This window comes from Phyllostomus discolor, chromosome 5 (genome assembly GCF_004126475.2).
Source record: "Phyllostomus discolor isolate MPI-MPIP mPhyDis1 chromosome 5, mPhyDis1.pri.v3, whole genome shotgun sequence".
Classification (NCBI taxonomy): domain Eukaryota; kingdom Metazoa; phylum Chordata; class Mammalia; order Chiroptera; family Phyllostomidae; genus Phyllostomus; species Phyllostomus discolor.
The window spans coordinates 32,767,157-32,786,625 of record NC_040907.2 but is presented as its reverse complement, the minus strand read 5'-3'; the positions used below and the strand labels follow the sequence as shown (position 1 = coordinate 32,786,625).

General features: G+C 45.7%; 1 long non-coding RNA gene and 1 pseudogene across 1 annotated transcript in view; one reads left to right on the top strand and one right to left on the bottom strand.

Moving 5' to 3' along the window:
• Window positions 1-8,177, top strand: part of LOC118500605 — a 22,243-nt gene extending 14,066 nt beyond the window's left edge. Inside the window, exon 4 of the long non-coding RNA XR_004903179.1 lies at window positions 8,036-8,177. This is a non-coding gene — a long non-coding RNA (uncharacterized LOC118500605). The remainder of the gene's footprint in view (window positions 1-8,035) is intronic.
• LOC114497179 overlaps window positions 1-19,469 on the bottom strand; it is a 22,071-nt pseudogene extending 2,602 nt beyond the window's left edge.

Here is a 19,469-nt window from a genome sequence, read left to right as displayed (position 1 = left end):
GAGAACGGAGGACCAAGGATTGTGGCAGAACCGAAAGAACAAAGAACAGATCGCTGCATCAAGGTAGGCTCCCGGGACAGGCGTGTGGTCCCGGGGCTGCAGCCCCAGGCCCGGGGGCCGCGGCTGGGTTTGCGGTAGGGTTAGTGGGAGAGAGCCAGGTCGGCTGCTCCCTCCCCAGCCGAGCAAGGTCTGGGCGGCTCTGGGAGGAGCCCAGGTGCTGGCGGGCACACCGGGTGGTGAGCAGCTTTGGAGGCGGTGAACGCCAGAGCCGAGTCGCGCTGCGGACCCGGACTCCCAGGGTCACCGTTCTGGCTGGAGCTTTGGCGGTGAGAGAAACCGGGCCACTGGAGAGCGGCGGGCTCGATCCGGAGGAATTTCCCAAGAGGAAGGAGTGAATGGACACAGACACTGTTTGGGGAATTCTCCTGAAGTGATCAGTGGCTCTGGCCTGTTTGCTCCCCAGCTGTGAGCGCGCAGGCAGCAGACGGGCCGAGCCGGCTCACCGGAACGCGGGGAGCGCGGGTGGCGCCGGTTGCGCCAGGCGGCGGACGGGCCACGGAGCCAGTGCGAACCCCACGGGCCTAGGAAGAAAAGCCAAACAAGTCATCCTTCAGACTGCCTCAGCCAGCAAGAGCAGAAAAAACCGGTTTGGCCACTTTGAAATCAAGAGACTTTTTAATTTGATTCTATTTTTTTAACAATTTTTAATTTTTTAATTTTTATTGTTTTTATTCTCTTTTGATTTCTTTTTCCTCTCTTACCTGATTTCTTGTTTATTCCTTCCTCCTTCCTGTCCTCCAATTTTATCTCTTCTTCCTGCCTTCGTCTGCCTTTTCTATTTTTTTCTTTTTAAATTTTTTCCTAAATACCTACAAGTGAGACAAAATCCTGGAACGGTGAAAAGACCAAAGTTGAACCCAAAGAAGGGGCATCACAACAGCTGGGACAGTGAGATAAATGTCACTCTGCTATTACAGAGAACCTGCAAGTTATTGCATATTTGTATTATTATTATTTTTCCAGTGTTCCTACATCTTTTTTTTTTAACAATATTTTTATATCCCTCTTATTTTTGTATAGCCTGCTTTGCTAGGCTGGTTTTATTGTATGACCTGACAGCTTTCCCCTGATATCTCTCTCTATACCGTATTACTAATCTACTGTCCATTAACTCACCTGTGTCCTATCAGCATACTACTCAATGTTCTGTACTCCATATCCTTATTACCTAGATTTCATAGACTCTGCCATATGAATGTTGCCATAATATTATTGTAAATAACTGCTGTTCCATGCAAGTGTAATTACTTCACAACCCCCCCCCCCCCCCCCCAGATCTTAGCCCATTTCAAAGTTTCCTGAACTCTATTACTGTAGTGGTTAACTCTATTCTCACACACTACACCTATTTACTACCCCTTACTCTCACCTTACCTCAGAATCTGACCGCCCACAACCTCTCTGCTTTATAGATCCAACTCACAATCCTTCCTCCCCCAACAAGAGTCTTATCTTCTTTCCATCCTTTCTGAAAATCAGCTAGCTGGGTGGAAGACCACGGTTAACACTATACATAGTGAAAGGATCTCCTATATCTTCCCTACTTGCTACTACTGTAAATAGCATAGAATTCTCGGTTGCTGTCTTAAACCATTTTGCCCTCCCCTCCATCTGATGACAAAAAAGAATAGGTGGAGGAGGTGAACACCAGGATACCCACTGGAAGAGGAAACCCAACAACTAAGGAACCACTAACAGATAACAGCAGAAGAAGGTGAAGGAGGGAGTAGTAACCACACAAACCTCAATCCAGGGCTTATCTGGAAATACAACTAAACAGTAGAGACAGTACCCAATACAAACAACTGAACAAGATTTCTTTAAACCTTGTACACACAGAAGAGCCAGCCTCAACACAACCTGCCCTCACCAGCACAACAAAATATAGAAGGTGGTGGACAGAGTGACCCACAATTAACCAGCTGGCGGGAAGGAACCACCAAAGAAAGACTCAACAACAATCAGAACCCAAAGGCAAACACAAAGCCAACTTAAACAACAGCCCAAGACCAGCGAGCTTGGGGGGTCAAGGAAACAGTACCACTGAAACTCACTGCTACTCTACTAAAGAAGTTCACATCATAAACCGAGGGAGCCAGAACAGATCAATATAAGAAGCTGAGGTGAACAAGAAGAGTCTCACAAACAATGGGAAGACAAAGAAATATTCCCCAAATGAAAGGAAAGGAGGAAGCCTCAAAAAGAATGCTAAATGAAACACAGGCAATTCAACTATCAGATATTGAATTCAAAGCAGTGATTGTCAGGAAGCTCAATGAGCTCACAATGAGCTACGAGAAACTACAGGGAAGCTACAATGAACTCAACGAAAACTACATCAGCATAAAAAAGGAAATAGAAACTCTCAACAAGGGCCAAGAGGAAATGAAGAATACAATCTCTGAAATGAAGAACACAGTTGAAGGAATGAAAAGCAGGATCGATGAAGCAGAAGATCGGATCAGCGAGCTAGAGGACAAAATAGAAGAAAACACCCAGAAAGAGCAAGAAAGGGAAAAGAGGCTCAGAAGAATGAAGAGGGATTAAGAGAAATGCAAGACAATATGAAACGTAATAATATCCGTATAATAGGGATACCAGAAGGAGAAGAAGAAGAACAAGGGTTAGAAAACCTAGTTGAACAAGTGATGATGGAAAACTTCCCTAATTTGATGAGACAAAAAGTCACACAAATACAGGAAACACAGAGAGTCCCAATCAAGAGGAACCCAAGGAGGCCCACCTCAAGACACATCATAATTAAAATGGAAAAATTTCAAGACAAAGAGAGAATCTTAAAGGCAGCAAGGGAGAAGAAGGAAGTAACATACAAGGGGGGCCCCAATAAGGCTAACAGCTGACTTCTCAATGGAAACACTCCAAGCCAGAAGAGAATGGCAAGAAATAATCCAAGTAATGAGAACCAGAGGCCTGCAACCACGACTACTTTACCCAGCAAGGCTCTCAATTAAGATAGAAGGCCAAATAAGAAGCTTCTCAGACAAAAGAAGTCTAAAAGAATACACCTCCACTAAACCAGCTCTGCAAGAGATGCTGAAGGGACTGCTTTAAGGAAAGAAAGGAAAAGAGAGAGTGAGAGAGGATCACACATACATAAAAGGCAATGAATAAGTACCTATCAATAATAACCTTAAACGTAAATGGACTAAACGCTCCAATCAAAAGACATAGAATAGCTGATTGGATAAGAAAACATGACCCACACATATGCTGTCTACAAGAGACCCACCTCAGGATAAAAGATCTGCACAGGTTGAAAGTGAAGGGCTGGAAACAAATTTTCCAAGCAAATGGACAGGAGAAAAAAGCCGGGGTAGCAATACTCATATCTGACAAAATAGACTTCCAAAGAAGATCCATAAAGAGAGACCCAGAAGGTCATTTCATAATACTCAAGGGAAGAATTCACCAAGAAGACATAAACATAGTAAATATATATGCACCCAACATAGGAGCACCTAAATACATAAAGAAAATCTTAGAGGACTCCAAGAAAGATATGGACAGCAACACAATTATTGTGGGGGATTTTAACACCCCTCTATCAAAAATGGACAGATCTTCCAAACAAAACATCAACAAAGATATTGTGGCATTGAACAATACCCTAGACGAACTGGGCTTTACTGATATTTACAGAACCCTCCATCCCAAAGAAGCTAAATACACATTTTTTTCAAATGTACATGGAACATTTTCAAAGATTGACCACATGATAGGACACAAAACAAGCCTCAACAATTTCAAAAAAATTGAAATCATACCAAGCAATTTCTCGGATCACAAGGGACTGAAACTAGAAACCAACCACAAGGAAAAAAACCCAAAACACTCAAATTCATGGAGATTAAACAGCATGCTATTAAACAATGAATGGGTCAAGAATGATATTAGGGAAGAAATCAAACGGTTTTTGGAAACAAATGAAAACGAACTCACAACAACCCAAAACTTATGGGACACAGCCAAGGCAGTCCTGAGAGGGAAGATCATAGCGATACAGGCCCACCTAAAAAAGTTAGAAACATTTCAAACAAACAACCTAACCCTACGTCTACAAGAACTCGAGGAACAACAACAAAGACAGCCCAGAGCAAGCAGAAGGAAGGAAATAACCAAGATCAGAGCAGAATTAAATGACATAGAGACTAAAAGCACAATTCTAAAGATCAATGAATCCAAGAGTTGGTTCTTTGAAAAGATAAACAAAATCGACAAGCCTTTAAGCAGACTCATCAAGAAAAAAAGAGAGAAAACCCAAATAAACACAATCAGAAATGAAAGAGGAGAGATTACAACAGATACCACAGAAATACAAAGGACTGTAACAAATTACTACAAAGAGCTGTATGCCAAGAAATTTGAAAACCTAGATGAAATGGACAAATTTCTAGAAAAATATAACCTTCCAAAACTCAATAAAATGGAAGCAGAAAGCCTGAACAAACCAATAACAGCAAAAGAAATCAAAGCAGTAATCCAAAAACTCCCAACACACAAAAGCCCTGGACCAGATGGTTTCACAGGAGAATTCTACAAAGCATTTAAGGAAGAACTAACACCTATCCTTCACAGACTATTTCAAAAAATCCAAAAAGATGGAAGACTACCAAACTCTTTTTATGAGGCCAACATCATCTTAATCCCAAAACCAGATAAAGACACAACAAAGAAAGAAAACTACAGGCCAATATCGCTGATGAACATTGACGCTAAAATCCTCAACAAGATACTGGCAAACTGCATCCAACAGTACATTAAGAAGATCATACACCATGACCAAGTTGGATTCATTCCAGGTATGCAAGGATGGTACAATATACGCAAATCAGTAAATGTAATACATCACATAAACAAAAGCAAAGACAAAAACCACATGATCATATCAATAGATGCAGAAAAAGCATTTGATAAGGTACAGCACCCATTTATGATAAAAACACTCAGTAAAGTGGGAATAGAGGGAGCATTCCTCAACATAATAAAGGCCATATATGAGAAACCTACAGCCAACATTATACTCAATGGGCAAAAATTAAAATCTTTTCCACTAAGAACAGGAACAAGACAAGGATGTCCACTTTCACCACTTCTATTCAATATAGTACTGGAGGTTCTAGCCACAGCAATCAGACAAGAAAAAGAAATAAAAGGAATCCAAATCGGAAAGGAGGAAACAAAACTGTCACTGTTTGCAGATGACATGATAGTGTACATAGAAAATCCTATAGACTCCACCAAAAAACTGCTTGACCTAATAAATGAATTTGGTAAAACAGCGGGATACAAAGTCAATATCCAGAAATCAAAGGCATTTCTGTACACCAACAATGAAACAGCAGAAGCAGAAATCAAGAAAAAAATCCCATTTGAAGTAGCAAAAAGGAAAATAAAATACCTAGGAATAAACCTAACCAAAGAGGTAAAAGACCTGTATTCAGAAAACTACATAACACTGAGGAGAGAAATCAAGGAAGACACAAACAAATGGAAACATATACCGTGTTCATGGATTGGAAGAATTAATATCATTAAAATGTCCATACTACCAAAAGCAATCTACACATTCAATGCAATACCTATTAAAGTACCAATGGCATATTTCACAGACATAGAACAAACACTTCAACAATTTATATGGAACCATAAACGACCCCGAATAGCTGCTGCAATTTTGAGAAAGAAGAGTAAAGTAGGAGGAATCACAATACCTGACACTAAACTATACTACAAGGCCACTGTAATCAAAACAGCCTGGTACTGGCATAAAAACAGGCACATAGACCAATGGAACAGAACAGAGAGCCCAGAAATAAACCCAAGCCTCTACAGTCAATTAATATTTGACAAAGGAAGCAGCAACATAAATTGGAATAAAAATAGCCTCTTCAACAAATGGTGTTGGGAGAACTGGACAGCTACGTGCAAAAAAATGAAACTTGAGCACCAACTTACACCTTATACAAAAATAGATTCAAGGTGGATAAAAGACTTAAACATAAAGCGTGACACCATTAAAGTCCTAGAAGAGAACGTAGGTAGGAAAATCTCAGATATTTCACGCAGAAACTTTTTTACTGACTTGTCTCCTAGAGCAAGGGACATAAAGGAAAGAATAAACAAATGGGACCTCATCAAAATTAAAAGCTTTTGCACAGCTGAGGAAAACAGTATCAAAATAAAAAGAGAACCAACTGTATGGGAAAACATATTTGCTAATGATACCTCAGACAAGGGTTTAATCTCCAAAATATATAAAGAACTTACGCGACTCCACTCTAAGAAGACAAGTAACCCAATTAAAAAATGGCCAAAGGACTTGAACAGACAATTCTCCAAGGAGGACATACAGAAAATCCAAAGACACATGAAGCGATGTTCAATATCGCTAGCCATCAGAGAGATGCAGATTAAAACCACAATGAGATACCACTTCACACCAGTCAGAATGGCCACCATAAACAAAGCAACAAACAACAAGTGTTGGAGAGGATGTGGAGAAACGGGGTCTCTAGTGCACTGTTGGTGGGACTGCAGACTGGTACAACCATTATAGAAAGCAGTTTGGAACTTCCTCAGAAAACTAAAAATGGATCTGCCTTTTGACCCAGCAAATCCATTGCTGGGACTCTATCCTAAGAACACTAAAACACCAATACAAAAGAACCTTTGCACCCCGATGTTCATAGCAGCACAATTTACAATAGCTAGGTGCTGGAAGCAACCTAGATGCCCATCAGTAAATGAATGGATCAAAAAACTATGGTACATTTACACAATGGAATTCTATGCAGCAGAAAGAAAGAAGGAGCTCATACCCTTTGCAACAGCATGTATGGAGCTGGAAAGCATTATGCTAAGTGAAACAAGCCAGGCAGTGAAAGACAAATATCACATGATATCACCTTTAACAGGAATCTAAACAACAAAACAAAACAAAACAAAAAACTAGCAAAATATAACCAAAGACACTGAAATAGGGGATAGTCTGACAGTGGCCAGAGGGGAGAGAAGAGGGAATTTCAGGGGGGAATGGGTAGGGATTACAGGAACAAATTTGGAGGACACATGGACAAAAACTAGGGGTGGGGGGTAATGGGGGGAAGGGGGGAGGGTTGGGTGGAGGGGCTGGAATGGGAGTAGGGGGGAGAAAACTGTACTTGAACAATGATTGAAATAAAAAAAATAAATTAAAAAAAAAAAAAAAAGAAAGCCAACTTAAGCCCCACCTCTTCTGATTTTTCTGCCTGCAACATGTTGTCATTCATGCTTTAGTTTTCTCTAGCTTTTCAGTTATGTGAGTTAATTAATTTATTTAGAATTCCTCTCTAGAAACTCCCTCCAAAGGCAGCAATTCAGCCCCTCCTGCTCTTTCTGCCCACACACCTGACACTTCCTGACACCTGGCTGGACACTCTGGAAGATTTCCAACACCCAAACCTTAAAAATAAGTTATGGATAATTTATCCTCCAAATATTAGATGCTAGAATTACGTGGATCTCCCTCAAATGAAACTAAAATTTCTCTCTCCATTTGAGCATTTTCTGCACCCCAGCCAGGTGCCTGTCCCAGGAACTGATGGCAGAGAAGAAGGCAGGGAGTTAGGGATGTGAGGGAAGAATTGTGGGAGTTTCCAAGAGATCCTCATACAAAGAAAGGTCACCATCAGTTCTGTCGTGCTAACAAGTTCAACGTGAACCAAGAGACAGAAGAATTCAAAGTTTATGAGTGATGGAGGTGGAAAACAGCTTTTTCTCCTTCACCAGTGGGATCTAACTGATGCACATGACCACCTGAAGGCAGGTGGGAAGGGATCAGCTTCTTTGGCTTTGCCAACTCTGTTCATCCTCAGTTTTCACCTTTTTCCCAGCATTCCCTGCTCTATCCAGGAGCGCACAAGGGTGCTCAGGTTCTACCATCAGAGTCAACATACAGGAAGTCAGCCTCCCATAGATGAAATTCTCTACATTAGTCACATGTGAAAAGGCTCTGTTGTGGGAGAATGGGCTCAGGGGTGCATGCTGTTGCAGTGGAGGTAACAGGACAGCTGTCACTGTCCTCACAGGTTGTCAGGATGATCCTAGTCATCAGGGATGACAACAGGCAACATGGACACAGCCTTTCCCCAGAGCTGAGCAGGACAGCCTGGGCTACCTGCAGCCTCACTCACCACTGGAAGGAGTCCCTGTCCTCCAGGATCTGACAGACCTCCTCCCGGCAATGTTGCTGGTGCTCCGGGTACAGGGCCATGCAGTAGAGGAACCAGGAGATGCCACTGGTGGTGGTGTCATGTCCTGCAAACATGAATGTGTCCACCTCAGCCCGGAGGTCTCTGTCAGACAGCTTGATCCCACTTTCATCCTGGGTTAGGGTAGACATAATGGAGCAAGTCAAGGCCTTCAGGGTAGGGACCAAAAAGTGCTCATAACAGCAATTGTAAAATGAAGGTCCGAGGGAGGTAGAGAAAGCTCTGTGTCAGATGGGAGGTTAGGACCTTCCCCCAGATTCCTATCTAATCTCCCAAACTCAGCTTGCATGACTCTTATTCCAGGAACTCTTCCCTGATCCTCTGAGCAAGTGACCTGTGACATTACCCAGCACAGATTCTTGATTCTGCTCATTTGTCACACAAAATGCCCCCAGACACAGGGAGGGATTTTGTCAGAATCCACCTCCTGTCCTGTCCACTAGGCTGTAAGGGGGAGGGCAGTGCCAGGTCTTTCTCCTCTTCTGCATCCCTACCACAGGAACTAACCCAATGTAGGACTCTATGAGTCAATGGACTGTGTGAGGAAATGAATTAATAAATGAATGAATGAACGAAGCCTATGATTCTAAAATTTAGGTCACTGAGACTCTTCAGAGTCTTAGACATCTGGAATTGGCCTATGGGCCATCTGGCTTATTACTAGGATTCCTGCTATTATCTCTCCCCACATCCACAGCCAGCCACGCCCTGCACCATCCTACCCATGAGCCTTTGCTGTTGTGTCATGGACAAAGAACAAGCCATATTTGTTGGAGAAACAAGAAGAAAATGGTTCAACACCCTGCTGCTGTGCAGTGCTCCCTGACCCTGAGGGTGGCCTGAACACCCCAATAAACCAGTTCACAGGAAGAGGTGGGCAAGTGTGCACTCACCCGAGCCCCAAGGAGAATGTCCAGGAAATCCAGGTGCCTCTGTTTCTGGATCTTCTCCTGTTCTTTCTTGTCTTGCAGGGCTGCCTTCCGTTCCTGGATGACTTGGTCTAGGCCAGGAGTACAGGGTGTCACTGCACAGGGACCCAACCTCTGCCCACAAGGGGAGAGAAGTTCTATAATGACAGTGTCCCAGACTGGGCCAAAGGAGTGACATTAGAGCCCTGACTTCTTGTGGGTGGGCCTAATGGAAAAAGCCCACCTGTGTGGTCATGGGCCACCTGGCAGGCCTGCAGGAAGCGGCGTCCTTGTGCAGTAAGCCTGTAGATGAAGTCATTATGGTACTGGAAGGACTCTATGCGCTGCTGCATCAGCAGAGTGAGATCCTTGACTGCCTCGTAGTAGTTACTGTCCCTGCACAGAGATGGAGGAGGAGGGGCACTCAGACCCTGACCCACAGCACAGACCCTTGCTGCTTCATTCCAGTAATCCAGCCCCAAGTCAATGCTTTCTCCTTTCCTCTCTCTGCCATTAAGCAAGTATCTGTCTCCCCACCTTGGGCAAGTCCTGCTCCCTCCAGCATGGGTTCCCTAGGGTAAGACCCTGTCTCCTCTCACCCAGGGCCCAGGAGTCCTGCCAAGTCTCCCCTCTGAGCTGGCCTGGGTTGAGACTACCATCAGCCCCAAATGCCCTCTGACCTGTGGCTCAGACTGCTGTGTCCTTTGCCAAAGGTGCACTTCATGAGTGTGTCCAGTGCCATGTGGCCCACATCACCAAAGATGTCAAAGCTCTTATTCTCACAAGCCTTTTCCTCCCATTTTTCCTGGAGCCCAGAGAGGGTGAATAATGTAGCAGGGTCATAAGGCTGCCTGTTCCAGGCACCAAGACCCTGCCCTGTTCTCTGTCTTGCTGGACAATATGGTTGGGGCAGTCAGGGCTTTAGGCTCATAAGGCAGGAACAGGAGGCAGGTTTTCGACAACATGCCCAGACACTTTTTCCCTGGCAGGGTGCCTGTATATAAAGGAATTGATGGGCCAAGAGGTAGTGAGCTGCCCAGCACACTGTGTGTGTAAGTTAGGCCTGCAGTAATGCAGCAGTGGAGTGCCCTGCAAGGGCAAAGACCACCCTGAATAAACTGTGGAGATTATCTGGGCCTTAGATGTGGACTCTGACCCCGGCCCCTGGCATCCCTTTTAAAGGAAGAGTTGCCAATGGCATTGTTTTGGCAGCTGTTGTAGATAGTGAGGAGACACTTTTTAGACACGAATGGCCTTCCTCATATTCCCAAATATAGGCATCCCTCAAATCTGCTCCAGTAGGAGACTTATTAGGACTCACAGAGGTCCATTTTTCTGTGGGGAATGCCTGGGTCTCCTGGGGCAGATGAGGGCCGGAGATGTCTGGCCACTTGGAGCTCCACACCTACTCAGCTCCCAGTAGACAGCAGGTGTCAGGTATGGCAAGGTTTGGCATTGCTACGGGAAGGAACGACATCAAGGCCTCAGAGATTCCCCTTACTGTCCTCCCCCAGGGAAAGCTGTGCTCAGAGGGGCTGTCTGGCAGGCACCGTCTCCAAAATCTTGGGACAGGGAGCTCACAAGCATGGCATTTGTGGATTCAGCAAACACTGTCAGGTAGGGCTTCAGCACGTCATAATGGAAGCCAGGTGTGAGCAGTTTGCGGTGCTGGAACCACTTGGGCCCCTGGAGGACCAGCAGGCCTTTCCTTGTGGAAAGGATAGGAGAGGGAGGGCTAGTCAGTGCACACAATCTACCCCTTCTCTGGCAGTCCAGGACTAAGCAGGCCCGTCCCACCCAACCTTACCCTGGTCCTCCCCACCTAACCTCAGTCCCGACCCACCTCTACCTTCCAGCCATGCAGCCTCTGATGACACCAGCCTTGGGCCCATGACCATACCCTTCCTCAAGCCCTTACCCTGGGCAGCACCACCTGTAATATCTCCTAGGATCAACTCTAGAGCCAACTCCTCCAAGAAGCTCTTCCTCACATTCATACATTTCCCACACCCCTTGCCCTACCCATCCTGGGTTAAAGACACACCCAGCAGGAGAAGGTACCAGGGTCCGACTTCCCTGGATAACTGACTGAGTAGAAACAGGCCAGGGAGGGATTCTGTCACCCAGAACCAGGAGCACTGAGGGTGACCACTCACCAATCCATGGGAGGAAAAAGTCATAGAAATCTGAGGCCTTAGGGTCTGTAGAAGACAGAGGGGATTAGATTAAGCCACACTTGGGAGATTTCCGAAAAAGGCTCATTGATCAATAAGATGAGAATCTCAGTTGCCCAGATGTAGGTTGCAGGCCAAGACTCCTACCCACATGGTAGCATGATCTCTCAGTAAGTCCTGCACCCTGACAAGAATGCTTACCCCCTCGGCTGTACACGGCTTTCACATATTCAGGTTCATAGATGTTCAGGAAGCCAAGGAACTGTCCATACCAGAGTGGGTGGGCATAGGGGAACTCATGGGCCCAGGACACTATCTTATCCAAGCTCCTTGTCTGCTGGATCTGTAATGGTGACAGAAGGGCATGTCAGTCAGGAACCCAGAATTACCAGCCACAGTGAGTCCCTCAGCCTGCCCTCGAAGGCCCAGGGAGTATATATCCCTCCTCCTACGCCCCGTTCCCAGCCTGTCACCCATTCCTATTCATCTTTCATTCAGTCCCCTCTCCAGCCACAGAGCCACTGCTTTTCATCCAAACCACTCTCTTATTGTATTTGGGTTGACGCAACAACCCCGATATGTCCAACCTATGGCCACCTAGTGCCTGCCACTAACACTCTATCTACAGTGCCTCCAGAAAGAGATTTCTTTACAGCATTAAAGCTTTTCATTAGGAAGATAATCCCAGCTTGTTGTTCAAAAGGGAAATCACCATGATTCTATCCTAAGTCATTTGGCACATTTTTATTGAGGACCTACTAAGTGCGAGGCATTGTCTAGACATCTCAAGAGAATGAGACAGACATGGTCCTATCATTTCGTTCTATGGGGAAGACTGATAAGACCCGTAAACAGTTAAGTAAAGTCATTGAGACCATAGTAAGTTCTAAGAAGGAAATAAACACCATGCTACAAAAGAGACTAACAGGGGGACCTGCTTGAATAACAGCAATCCATGTGGCTTCTTGTTGGAGATGACATTTAAGGTGAAGCCTGAAGTATGACAAGAGGCTGGGCATGTGAAGAGAAAGGGAAGGAAGTTCCAAGTTGAGGCAACAGCAAGTACAGAGGCTCTGGGATGGGGAAAAGTGTGGGGTCTTCCAGCAGCTGCCTCATGGTGGGACAGTGGCCTGAGTTGAGGTTGGAGAGATCACTCCAAGGGTGGTGTGTGCCCTCTGGGAGTTGTTCTAACCACACCTACACACCTAGAGGTGTTCATATAAAAATATAGTACACTATAAATACCTTTTCAAACCTGCCTTTTAAAAAATTAACATAACTTGTCTTACTTTCAAACTAGTACATTTAACTGTCTGTCAATATTTTTTTAACAATTACATACTAATCCACTATGTGTATATATCATTGTGTATTTACCTATGTTTTTCTATTTTGGCAGGGTCTTCAGACCTTTCAGTGACTTTTCCATTTGTCTCAGAATGAAGTCTGAACTTCACCATTCGCAGGAAGCACAACTAACACTTATTAAGCGCTTGCTTTGTGCCAGGCCTTCTTCTTGGCACCTTACATCTTGACCTCATCCAATGGTTACAATAACTCTATGAAGCCCCTTTTGAGGGAAGAGGAGCCTAAAGTACAGAGATCTGAAGTTCCTATCTAGGGCCCACACAGCTTGTAAGGGAGGTGGGATGAGAACCATGAAAAATGACTGCATGGCCAACAACCTTCAGAGTCTGACAACCTGGTTCAAATACACATTTCCCTTGTTGTTTAGATGCATGAACTTGGGCAAGTCCTTTAGGCTCTCTGAATCTTACTCTCCTCGTCTGTAAAATGGGGGCGATAATACTTAGCTGACAGGATTGCTTCAGTATTAGACAAGTCATGCAGGGTGTGTGTGTTACTAGGTTTGTCAGGTGGCATTCAAGGCCCTTAAGGGATAAAATATGCATGAAAGGACCTAGAGCAGGATTCTGCACAAGCTGAGCCCTTGACAAGTAGTTCCCTTCCCTTCAAGCCCACCTCTCCCCAAATTCATCCTCCACGCCTTCTCCCTGCATCTCCTGACACATCCTACTCCCAAATGCACCCAGCTACATTGAAGAATGTGCTCTGAACATGCCCTAAGATACTTCCACCTATGGGTAGAGGAATAACCAAAACTTGTCCCCTGTCACATGGAGACTGACCTTGGCTTACACTCTCTAACTTTGTCTTATTGGACACTTGATACCTGTAAGATGTCAATGGTGTTGCTAGGCAACATGGCTATAACAAAAATGAACTCAGGTTGGTAAATAACATCTGAACTAGGAAGAACCATGAGTGAACAATAAACACTTGATGGAAACACAGGTTTTTGTTTTCCTGAATGTAAGGCATGGCTCTTGCAGGAACCCTGGGATAGTCAGTGAGAGTCTGTGGGACTTGGGGAGTCTAAGACAAGATGGACACACACACCCCAATGTGGGTCTCATTTCCCTGCCCCTGGTCAGTCCCTTAGGAGCAGGTGGATGTCTGATGGCTGATGTGGATGTTGTGAGGAATGCCTGAAGTGCCCTTGCTGCCAAGCTGCCCATATCCTTGGAGATGTCTGATGCTAACTGTGTCTGTGGCAGTCTTATGTGTGTGAATGTCTGAAAGTAAGAAGATCTCCTGGCGTGTGGCATCATGTCTGTGCCTTTGCTGATACCATTCCTTGCTCCACATATACCCTGTAGCTGAGTACTGCCTCTTCCTCGACATCCAGCCTGAATGCCCCACTCCAGGAACCTCTCTATCCTCGACTGGGTGAAATCTGCCTCCCCTGGGCCTCTCCAGCACTGTTAGTACCTTACCGATACTCTGCTTGGTGTTATAATTGCTTGCTTACAGAACCAAAATATTAATAATGTTAATATTGGCATTTATTGAGCATTGAATGTGGTCAACCACTGCACTAATCCTGATAAATGAATTCTTTCATTTAATCCTCAGAATATCCTACGAGACAGACACTATCATAATTCCCACTTCATAGATGAGGCAGGAAGGCTCTATCACATGGTTGGTTAGTAATAGAAGTGGGATTCACACCTAGGACCCCAGACTCTGCTCTGGGCTGTGAGTTCCAAGTGCACAGATCACATCTGTGGCATGCCCAGGTCACTGTGGAGCTCAGCACTGGGCCTCGGCAACAGTATATACTTGATAAAGTGTGTGTGGAACAAATGAACTGAGTAGAGGGAATGAAAAAGAGGTAAAGAAGAAAGGAGGGGAGACAGCACAGAAAGCATCTGGCTAATGTAAACACTGGCCAGGGATAGTCAGTCTCATGAGGAACCAGACTGAAGTCTTCCTCAAACAGCATTGCAGATGTTTATTTGTTTTTCCCAGCTGGCTCTAAATGCCTGCACTGGCTAATCCACATTTGCTACTTATTTCTACTTTCTCTCTTTTTTAGAATATTAGATTTATTTATGTTAGAGAGAGGGGAAAGGAGGGAGAAAGAGAAAAAGAGACACATTGATGTGAGGGAGAAACATGATTTTGTTGCCTATCATGTGCACCTCAACAGGGGCCTGGCCCCAACCCAGGCAGGTGCCCTGCCTGAGAATGGAACAGTCAACCTTTTGCTTTGTGGGACGACACCCAAGCAACTCAGCCTCACCAGTCAGGGCTGCATTCTATCTCTCGACATAGGAAATGGAAGGTAACAGATATGTATTCAGTATCTCCTATATATCAAGTATTATGTAAGTAAATTCATAGATTGCCTCATACAGAATGGATAATTACTCCCATTTTACAGATGAGAAAAGTGAGGTTCAGATGAGAACTGATTTGCCTGTTGCTTGTAGGTTAGTACTGCTGTGACTCAGGTGAGAGCCTCCACATTTCCTACTGCACAGTGAAGTCTCTCAGAGCTGCTGTGTTCAGCTGTATAAATTGTGCACTGTACAGTCCCAGGGTTTTGAGGTCTGTGCAAGTGCTTGCCTTGCTGTTCCATCATGGAAAGTTCCCTTGCATGGTCCTCACCCTCTCAACTAATCCATGTGTCTTCCAGGCAACCACCTTGAAGAAGAAACTGAGCATCTGATAACATCTGACCCAAGCCACTTTCCCCAAGGGCCCTGGACACTGGGCTTGGTCACTTTGGTCCCCAGACAACCATCTTTTGCCTTCCCTGGGGTTCTTCTCCTTTCAGGCCCTCAGTAGGGTCCACTGAAATCTCCCCATTGATCTTCTCACTCATTGCCTTGAAATTACCATCCTGAGTTTAACCCGGGGCTGGGGTAAGGGCACTATAAGTGTTCTCACTGCCCTGATACACACAATGTCAAAATGTTTATCACTACACAAAGTGATAAACATCCTTTCCATCTACCAGTTAAGAGGGGCCTTCTGCTGTCCTTGACCCCTTATCTTCCTCCCTGTTGATTGGGGTTCCTAGAAGTGCCCCCTTCATCCTGAGTGTCTCTTATTTTCCCACCTCACCTCCTGGGTTTTCCTTGCCAACTTAATTTCTAACCACCATGACTGCTGGTCTCCTCTCCATCCTTCCCAAGTCTAGGAAGCCCCACTGGACAGGGGCAAGGAGAGGTTTAAGTCACAGAGAAGCCAGACTCACAGGATCTCAAAGGTACAAGGACCTCTGGGCTGACCTGGTTCATCTCAGCCCACTCCCTTCCTCCTCAGTCATGAGTGTACTCCTCTTTGGCATCCCCACCCAGGACAGGAGTCCCTGACCTCATGGTGACCATGTCCACAGCTTGATCCAGCCCCTATCTCCCCATGCCCAGCTTTCTGCTGTGTGCCCTTGATTGCCCCAGGAGCCTGGTAGGAGTGAGGAGGGTTCTCAGCACCTGACCCCACTACTGGAACTGCAGTCCCATTCAAAGCCCTGGTGTGTCCTCTGTCTGGGGGTTCACATGACTGTCTGGCCAGCTCTTCTAAATTGCACAACTGGTCACACACCCTTTGGTCTGCCCACAGACAGCCTGATCCCTTTGCACATCTATGCCCTCACAGAAAAGTGCAGTGTGGCCAACCACATAGTACTCTACCCCTGGGCCCACAGGTCTAATGAAGTGCTGTGGGGACCACCCTCACCTTGTAATGGGCAGGTTTTTAAGTAAGGCCTATCCTCTCAATTCTTTGACTGCCTGTGCTTTTGCCCTCAGTACAAGACCTGATACCACCCATCCACCTTCATGCCCTTCTCCACTGGGCTGAGGTAAGGAGAGGCCCAATGTCTCCATGCAGTCACAAGGGATGGTCTTTCCTGGCCAGGCAACTGGCATTCCCTCTCCCACTTCCAACACACAGGTCAGATTTGTGAGTCCATCATAGGGGCCCTAACCTCAAGCCAGTAATGTCACTGAGTTCCCATTTTGTACAAAGTCCTCCCTGCCCCGCTGTGTGGAATGGGTAGAACCCTAGAAAAATAGGACATAAATCCACCTCAAGGAAACACATTCTGAAAATTGAGGAGGATGACAGGTAGATGCTTCTGAAACTCTAGGCTGCACCTGAGACCAAGAGGGAGAAGTTAATTCTGATGGACAGTTCCTCCCTGTCCCAGGACCTTCCTTCTACCACAAGTCCTTCTCCTCTTTTCCTACTTCTATTGTCACTTGGCATAGGAATCGGTTTTTTTATCCTCACTGAACAATATGTTTACTGACTCTGAGAGAGAGAGAGAGAGAGAAATTGATGTGAGAGAAAAGCATCAATTTGTTGCCTCCCATACATGCCCTGTCTAGGGATCAAACTCGCAACCTAGGTATGTGCCCTGAGCAGGAAATGAACCTCCAAAACCTTTTGGTGTATGGTCCTATGCCCCAACCAACTGGGCCAGGGCTGCACTCACATTTGATGGCCTGATTTTATCCTGTACGAAAAGGCAGGAGTCCTGGGTCTACCCTCAACTCATTCCTCAGTTACAACATGAACATAGGCAAATTCCTTGCACTTTCTGAACCTCAGTTTTCTCATATTCACATTATAGAAAATAATCCCTCCCCTCTCCTTCCTATTTCTCAAGCTGCAGCATGCATCCGACCAGAGGAGATGGACCAAGCCCTATGGGAGTGCAGAGCTGTTGGGCCTGCCACAGTTCCTCAGGAAACCTTAGTAGTGCCAGAGTTCATTGACCCCTCCATGCCCTTCCTGATGCCAAGTGCCTCCACATACTTGTGCTGGAGGCAATAGGCAGAGTTAAGCCATGTTCCAGGCCTTCCACATACTCTCAAAGTGGGTCATAGTGGGTGGAAGAAGAGTGGGAAGGTAGAATTTGGGGATGAAAAAGAGAAAACTCTGATGTGAGGGTAGGGAAGCAAGGTGCCTATCCTAGAAAACCCAGCTTCACTGGAGGAGGAGAAAGTGGAGGGGCTGTGAGAGAATAGGGATTGAAGGTCTCCCAAATGCCTCTCATACCACCATTAGAGTGTGACCTCAACTTTTCCATCACCTCCTTCTGTAGTTAGCAAAGCATCTCCCAAACCCCTCCTGGTTCCACCACGTGTCCTCTCCATCACTTTTTCTCCTCTATCAATACCCCTCCATACTCTTCACCATCCACTGTTTGTTGATTCAGTGATGCCTACTCTGTGCCAGGCTTTGTGCTAGACCCTGAGTGTACAGGGGTCAATCAGACAAGATCTCTATGCTCTAGGGGTTGTGGTCAATATTGGGAAAGATGAACAAATAAACAGAAAATGACACCCCCCATGAAACAAGTGCTGAGATACAGAGCAAGAGGCTGTTGCAAACTCCTGGTTAGGCACCCAACCCAGTTCAGGGCAGGGAAGGCTCTGGTCTCAGGTTTCCCCTCTACACAGTAAGCTTCTTGAGAGTAGGGCCTGGGTCTGATTCATCTTTCTGATACATCCTTTCCTTTTCTGGGTGTCTCCAAGGTGCACATAGGTTTCTTTGCCTTCCTGAGAGAAGAGTTTATGTGGGGGCAAGAATAAGCTTGGGCAATCCTCATCTGAAGGTCAAGTTCATTTCCAGCATCAATCATGGAGGAGAAGCAGTTCCCCAGACTGTGAATCAGGGAAGGTACTCAGGAGGTAGAAGAAGTAATTATGCCTCTCTCTGAGCCTTAATCTCTGGCATCTACACCTGGGCCCCCAAACCTGGCTGCAGAGCAATACTGTCATAGAAGTTTTTTAATTCAGGCTTCTACTTGCAATATGCTAAGTAGGGTCTCTAGGGGCTTTGGGACAAGGAATCTACTCTCTCTGGTTTAGATCAGAAACTTCTGGTTTAGATTCCCATGAAGGTAGGGCGCTAAGAGGTGTTCCTGATAAAGGGTGTGAAGGAGATCTATCCATCCTCAGGTGAGTGCACACAGTTAAGTGAGGATTTGAACCCAAGAAGATGTCACAGGTCCTGAGCCAGACCTTAGGCAAGGCCAGGAAAACCCCACCTTTGGGGACACAAACAGCTCAGATGGCCTGGGTGGTCTTGGGTGACAGTACTCATCTCTGCACTTTCATTTTCTGCCTTAAAGTATAATTGTTACATTGGACAGAACAAAGAGAAAGCTGATTAAGCTTTAAACAAGATTGAATAATTCTATCAGACTGTCCAAGAATTTTGCTCTGATTCTAATTCCAAGCCCTTAGCAAAGTCTTTGAACCTTGTACGTCAAAACCATAGGAAGGAATCTGTGGCCTGCTTGGGCACCAACTTTAAATTGCCCCATCCCAGGCCAGCTCAGAAGGTGGACTGAGGGGGAGATCGGTGGCAAAGGTGAATGGAAACCATGGCTCCCAGGATATCACTTCCCTGCCCTACTAGGGTCTCCTTCCTTGGCCCACAGGAGACTGGAATGGATTCTCTGAAGAAAAAGAGGACATCTTCTTTCTCCACCCCTCCCTCTTCATACCATTCCCCACATACCTCGTGGGCATGGCCAAAGAGCCAGTGGGTGGGGGGCCCTGGGAAGCTGTCCATAGCCCTGGTGAGAAACTGCCTCCGCATCAGCAGACCAATGAGCTTGAGGAAGCCTAAGACCAAGATCAGTCCAGAAGACCATAGAGCCAAGCGGGAGAGGCTCAGGGAAAGCAGGACAGGCCCCATGGCTGGAGTTGCAGCCACCCAGGATCCTC